Here is a 7,198-nt window from a genome sequence, read left to right as displayed (position 1 = left end):
GGAAGTTTTGTTTGGGTTTCTCTTATCAGGGACACAGAGACGGCAGTACATAGGGCGGCTGTTTTTCACTTCTTGCTTTCAGCTTGCTGCTTTGCTTGCTCGCTTTTCTGCTCTTGCTTCTGCTCTCACTTTTGCTTCTGCTTATTAGCTAGTTCTAGCTAAACAGTCCACATCAATTCCTGGACTGTTTCTCCTCTCCTGTTCCTGTGACCATCTTGAACCTGCTCCGGACTGGGACCCGCGAACACCGAAGGTTTGGCTGCAGCAGCTGCCCAGTGCCGGAGGGACTGAGAACAGAGCAACCACCCCCGAAAGAGACTTTCTGATTTTGTCATCTTCCTCAGAGCGGTGTCAGCTGGTATTGTTGATTTTGAGTGCTGGGGGGTGCTGTGTCCGGTAAATAAACAGGTTCTTTCCACCTCTCTCCAAGGAATTTTTTCCCGAACCGGTTGGGGGGAGGGGCCGTGTGGGTTTTGCTTTCTGGAGGGGCCCCCTTTGGAGATTCTTTAACAAATTTACCCTAAACCAGGACACCAATATTCTGTGAAAGAAGGAGGGGCAGCAACAAAACTTCATCACTGGATTTACGCAGGGCAGACCTTGGATTCAGGGTGCAGATTTGGAGAGTACTGAATCAGGTACGTATTTTTTAAGGGAAAGAGCACTTAAAAACGAAAGTGTCCAGGAAGGATGGACACACCTCAAGAAAGGAATGTTAAGGGGGAAGAAGCAGCCTGTCCCTTTGTGCCAAAGTTCAGCCTGAGAGGAAAATGACTGTCCTGGCTGGACATGGATCTTTTGTGGGAACTCAGGAAAAAAGAGAGTGCATCACCATTGGGTAAATCAGGCATCTCAGGAGGTGTTTAAGGATGTTGTTAGGTTGTGCAGAAGGAAAAGTAGAGTGGTGAAAGTTCAATTAGATCTTAACCTGGCCATTTATGTGAAAAATAATAAAAAATTATTTTAAAAATAAACTAATAGCAAAAGGACAGATAAGTAGAACATCTACTCTTTATAGGATGCAGTGAGGAATAGAGTAACTAAAGATAAGGAAAAGCAGAGCTGCTTAACACCTTCTTTCCCCCAGTTTTCAACATTAGGACAGGTTGTCCTCAGGACAAGTGCTCTCCTGAGCTTGTGAATGGGCACAGGGAGCAGAACAGCCTCCCTGTAATCCAGAAGGAAGCAGCTGGGAACCTGCTAAACCAGGTGGGCAAGAAGGCCAATGGCTCCTGGCTTGGATCAGGAATGGTGTGGCCAGCAGGAGCAGGGCAGGGATTCTTCCCCTGTGCTCAGTACTGGTGAAGCCACACCTGAGTGCTATGTCCAGTTCTGGGCCCCCAATTTAGGAAGGACAAAGAGGGGCTGGAGCATGTCCAGAGAAGAGCAACAGAGCTGGGGAGGGATCTGGAAAGCAAGTCCTGTGAGGAGTGGCTGAGCGGGCTGGGGTTGTTTATCCTGGAGAAGAGGAGGCTCAGGGGAGACCTCATCACTCTCTGCAACTCCCTGACAGGAGGGTGCAGTTGGGGGGAGTCGGGGTCTTTTCCCAGGGAACAGTGACAGGACAAGAGGACACAGCTTAACATGTGCCAAGGGAGGGTTAGACTGGACATTTGGAACAGGTTCTTCACAGAAAGTTCGATTGGGCATTGGAAGGGGCTGCCCAGGGAGGTGGTGGAGTCACTGTCCCTGGAGGTGTTTAAGGAAAGACTGAACGTGGCACTGAGTGCCATGGTCTGGGTGACAAGGTGATGTTGGGTCACAGGTTGGAGTTGCTGATCTCCACGGTCTTTTCCAGCCTGGTTAATTCTGTGATTGTGTGATGATTGTGACACTGTGTGGCATCAAAAACCCAAGGGTTTCTTCTAACAGTGCAGGGCTAAATCAAACCAAGGAGTCCATTTTGGGACTCTGGCACCTCATGGAATTCAGAAGACTGTTGTAATACTGTGTGGTTTTGTGGAAATGAGGAGACTGTTGTGACACTGTGTGGCTTTCTGGAAATGAGGACACTGTTGTGACACTGTGCAGCCTTGTGTGACAATGGGGCCATTCTGACAATGCAGGGCCCAATGGAACCAAGGGGCCATTTTTGCACTGAGGACACTTGTGGAATGAAGGAAACATGTTTGACACCGTGGTGCCCCTTGGGACTAAAAGGCCATTGTGACACTGCGGGGCCCAGGTAGAACAGAGGACACTGTGAAACTGAGGGGCCCTATAGAACCAAGAGACCATTGTGACTCGGTGGAGCCTCATGCAATCATGGAGGCCATTGTGACACTCTAGGGCTCCATAAAGCAAAAGATATCCAAAGGTGAGTGTGAGTGTAGATCTGCTGGATGGTAGGATGGCTCTGAAGAGGGACCTGGACAGGCTGGATGCAGGGCCCAAATCCAACAAGGTGAGCTTGAACAAGACCAAGTGCTGGGTCCTGCTCTTTGGCCACAGCAACCGCTGCAGTGCTACAGGCTGGGGATAGAGTGGCTGGACAGTGGCCAGGCAGAAAGGGACCTGAAGGGACTGATGGACAGCAGGCAGGACATGAGCCAGCAGTGTGGCCAGGTGGGCAAGAAGGCCAATGGCTCCTGGCCTGGATCAGGAATGGTGTGGCCAGCAGGAACAGAGCTGCTTTGCAGCCCCTGACGTACCCCACCTCTGCACACAGAAATTGCTGCTGCAGCTCCAGAGAAGGCAGCAAAAGGGGAATTGCCAGGGAAGACTTTGCTAGGAGATGCTTTAGGTCACTTAAAACCACTGAGAGCAGAGATCTTCATGGACACAGTCTGGGGCCCCAGCAAATATGGAGAGAATCAAAATGAAATATGGCCCAAACAATGCCATTTGTTCTGGACAATATTAAAAGATTAAGACAAAGGAAAGACAAGAATAAATCAAATACCAAACCCAAGTATTATCAAAGACAAAATTTATTACAAGTGACTTGCGGAAACTGGCAAGCAATTTAGATTACTGAAACCGTCCATTCATCAGTGTCTGCACTGCAGCCTTGAGCTCCTGGTTCCTCAGGCTGTAGATGAGGGGGTTCAGGGCTGGAGGCACCACCGAGTACAGAACTGACAGGGCCACATCCAGAGATGGGGAAGAGATGGAGAGGGGCTTCAGGTGAGCAAACATGATACTGCTGAGGAACAGGGAGAGCACGGCCAGGTGAGGGAGGCAGGTGGAAAAGGCTTTGTGCCGTCCCTGCTCAGAGGGGATCCTCAGTATGGCCCTGAAGATCTGCACATAGGAGAAAACAATGAACACAAAGCAGCCAGAAAAAACACAGACAGTAACAGCAATAAGCCTGAGTTCCCTGAGGTAGGATTTGGAGCAGGAGAGCTTGAGGATCTGAGGAATTTCACAGAAGAACTGGCCCAGGGCATTGCCATGGCACAGGGGCAGGGAGAATGTATTGGCTGTGTGCAGCAGGGAATTGAGAAAGCCACTGGCCCAGGCAGCTGCTGCCATGTGGACACAAGCTCTGCTGCCCAGGATGGTCCTGTAGTGCAGGGGTTTGCAGATGGACACGTAGTGGTCATAGCACATGATGGTCAGGAGAGAATACTCTGCTCCCACAAAGAAGAGAAAGAAGAAAACTTGTGCAGCATATCCTGAGTAGGAGATGTTCCTGGTGTCCCAGAGGGAATTGTGCATGGCTTTGGGGACAGTGGTGCAGATGGAGCCCAGGTCACTGAGGGCCAGGTTGAGCAGGAAGAAGAACATGGGTGTGTGCAGGTGGTGGCCGCAGGCTACGGCGTTGATGATGAGGCCGTTGCCCAGGAGGGCAGCCAGGGAGATGCCCAGCAAGAGGCAGAAGTGCAGGAGCTGCAGCTGCCGCATGTCTGCCAATGCCAGCAGGAGGAAGTACCTGATGGAGCTGCTGTTGGACATTTGCTGGGGCTGCACTTGGGGATCTGTAGAATAAGTATTATTCTGTATTCTACTTATCTGTAGAAAAAGTATTATTATCTGTAGAATAAGTATAATGGAATACTTTGGTTTGTGGAGAATTTTAAATATCCCAGCACAGCTTGGGGGCACTTTCCCCCCACTGCCTGCCCAGGGCTCTGCTGCCTGGAGCCAGCAGCTGCTTCCCTGTGTCCAGGGCTGGGCCCTGCCAGTGCTGCCAGAGCCCAGCCCAGCCCTGGGGGCTCAGATCTGCCCTGCACACCTCTCACAGTTCTGGCACTGCCCATGGGGCAGCTCTGGCTCTGCAGACTGATGGCAAAGTCAGAGCAACCCTGAGGAGCCTGGAAAAATTATACTGATGCAGCTTTTAAGAGGTCCTGCATTGATTGCTGTTGCTGCCTGCTTTATTCAGATCTGAGATTTTTTTTTATTTTGTTCAAACTTAATTGAGAGATGAATATCTAAGGGGAATTTCCAGTGCAGAGCAGTAGATTATAAAAGCAGAATTTTCCCTTCTGTGCAGCCCCTACCTTGCTCTGCTCCCTGTATAATCTACTTGGAAATGTTCTGCAATTAAATGTAATGCTGGCAGCAGTCTTGAACAATGCAGCATCCTCACCACAAGGAGAACACTTCCAAGCTGTACCAGCTGTCTCCTTCCACCCAGATCTTGTCCCCCAGTGCTGGGAGCAGCTGCCAGGGCTGGCTGAGAGCTGTCCCTGGCAGGCAGCAGAGTCCCTGCCCCAGCACAGCACCCTGGGCTCTGCAGGACCCTGCTCTGCATGACAGCCCTGGGCACCCCTGGCTGCTCTGCACAAGAGACAATCAGAGAATGTACTCACAGGGTCTGTAGGCATTGGGATGTTCCAGCTTTAGGAGAAGGCTTCAGGAGCTGCAGCTGCATTGTCCTGCAGCCAGAGGTTCCTGTTCCAAGGACTGGCAGTGATTGTGCCCCAGGAACTTCTCAGCACCTTCCCAGCCCTGAATGATTGAAGCACTCTGTGCCTCTGTGCAGTGCCCAGGGTGGCTGCTGGACTGGCAGAAGAGCTGCTCATCAAGAGAAATGTGCTTTTCAAGCTCTTCTGTTTACCAGGAGCTGCCTATGTTCCAGGAGCCCAGCCCAGCTCAGCAGCATAGACACAGCACAAGGACTTTAATGAGCCTCTGGGGCTTTGTGCTCAGGCCCTGAACATCAGTCCCTGAGAGGGAGCTGAAGAAACCTCTCCAGAGCTCCAAGTCAGAATCCAACTCCAAACTTCCTTGGACTTTTAATGGGTCCCAGTGAGGGACACAACTGAGAAAGTGTCCCCTGGCCCCAGGCAGAGCAGAGAACTGGAGGCCGTGATGAGAGGTGGGGACAAAGAGAAGCCAAGTCTTGGTGCCCTGGGGCACAGCAGGGTCTGTGCCACCAAGGGCTGTGAGGAGACACCTTGTCCTGAGGCCCTGGGGCCTCCTGGCACAGCCCCAGCCAGGCTGGGCACTGTCAGCCCCTTGTCTTGCCCTCAGCATCCCCCCCTAGCCCACATCCCAGTTGTGGGAACTCAGCACATCATTCCTGATGTCCAGAGTCGCCGAGACAACCCTTGGGGGGCTCGAAAGTCCTGGAATGCTGCCAGAAGTGCTTGGTGGCTAGACTTTGATCCTGCATGGGACGCAACACCTGTATGAGGATGGGAGGATCACACGGGGATAAGTGGTGAAGGGATAGATTAATATAGAGTGAAAACGCAGGTTTTAGAATCTCGGTACAGGGGGGTTCTAGGAGACAAGATGGAGGAAGTAGGGCATGTCCTGTCCTTCTTCTTCTTCTTGTCATCCATCTTCGATGGTGATGGTGGCACTTTGAGATTGGTTCTTACTGAATGTGCACTTGTCAATAAGCGTGAAAGGTATTGCGAGGAAAAGGTAAATATCTTACACGTAGTTTTTGGTATAAAAATAAGCGGCCGCCCCAAGGGAGGTCAGTGTGCTCATGGCTGGCTTGCTGTGTGGACCTCTGTCAGGCCGGGAGAAAATATTGCAGATAAGAATTAATAAACAACACTGAAGAATTGAAAAACCTAAAGACTCCTTTCGTCCTTTGGAGCACGGGCTGCCTCAAGGCCATCCAGAGCCTTACCAGGCCATTTCAACAGCCGAGACAGGACACCCAGTGGCCTCAAGGATCTGCTGAAAGGAGTCCCTGGGGAGCCTTGCTCAGGAATGGCCCTGGGGGGCTTCTTCATGCTCTCAGGGACTGTAGGTTTGTCAAAGGACTTGGGGTTTGGCTTTTGCCTTGGAGTCTCTGAGAGGTTTGTGCAATCATGGCCTCCAATTATCTGCTGTAATTAGTCCCTGGAGAGGCTTTGCCAGTAACAACACTCAGTGGGGCTCATTAATGCTTCAAGGAACTTCAGTTATTTTAAGGTACTTGGTGTTTCCATTTTGATACAGACTCTGTGAGAGCTTTGTGCAATCATGGCCCCAATTATCTCCTTTAACGAGTCCTTTGAGAGCTTTGTACTGACACTCAGTGGTGCTCATTAGTAGTTTGAGATACTCAAGGTGTTTAAGGCACTTTGGATTTTCCTTCCCACACTGAGTCTCTGAGAGATTTTTGTACCATCACGACCTTCAATTCTCTCCTCTAAGGAGTCCATGAGGAGCCTGTGTTGAGGATGGACCTTAGTGGGACTCATTATTGCTCTGAGACACTTTGAGTGTTTTCTCTTTTACTCCTGGCAAGGTTTGTGCAACCTCCTCTCAGGCTCTGAGGCTCCAGGACTCACTCAAAATGCACCACGGGGCTCGTTAGGATCAAGCAAATCCTGACAAACCATGGCTCTGCCTTGATTTCCCTCTAGTCTGGAGCAATTCATTAGGAAGGTTTCCTACTCAATCATAGAGAAATATTTCAAAGAGTTTCTAATAAATGAACATGTCTTTTTGAAAGGGTGTATTTTATTACGGTTCTCATTAGAGAAGAGGTGATTGCAACATTCAATGACTGATATTAATGCAGGGACTTTCCTAAGCAGGTCTGGCCATGTTAGAGAAGCTGTGCCTTGAGATCTTACCCAGTGTGGACAGCCTTGCTCCACATTCCCCACCCCATGGTGTCTCTCCTCACTCCCTCCTGGGACCTGCTTTGCTTGGAGAACTGGCCGCACTGAGCCAAAGAAGGGTTTTCTTCTTCTTTTTCAAGCAATCCTAAACTCCTGAGTTTCCCCACTGAAAACAGACATCCTCCTCAAATGTGTGGCACACCCAAGCTTCCACCAAGGAGGTTCTCCTTCCCCAATGC

This window comes from Melospiza melodia, unplaced genomic scaffold (assembly GCF_035770615.1).
Source record: "Melospiza melodia melodia isolate bMelMel2 unplaced genomic scaffold, bMelMel2.pri scaffold_28, whole genome shotgun sequence".
In the NCBI taxonomy this organism is placed as follows: Eukaryota; Metazoa; Chordata; class Aves; order Passeriformes; family Passerellidae; genus Melospiza; species Melospiza melodia.
This window is presented reverse-complemented; position numbering follows the sequence as displayed.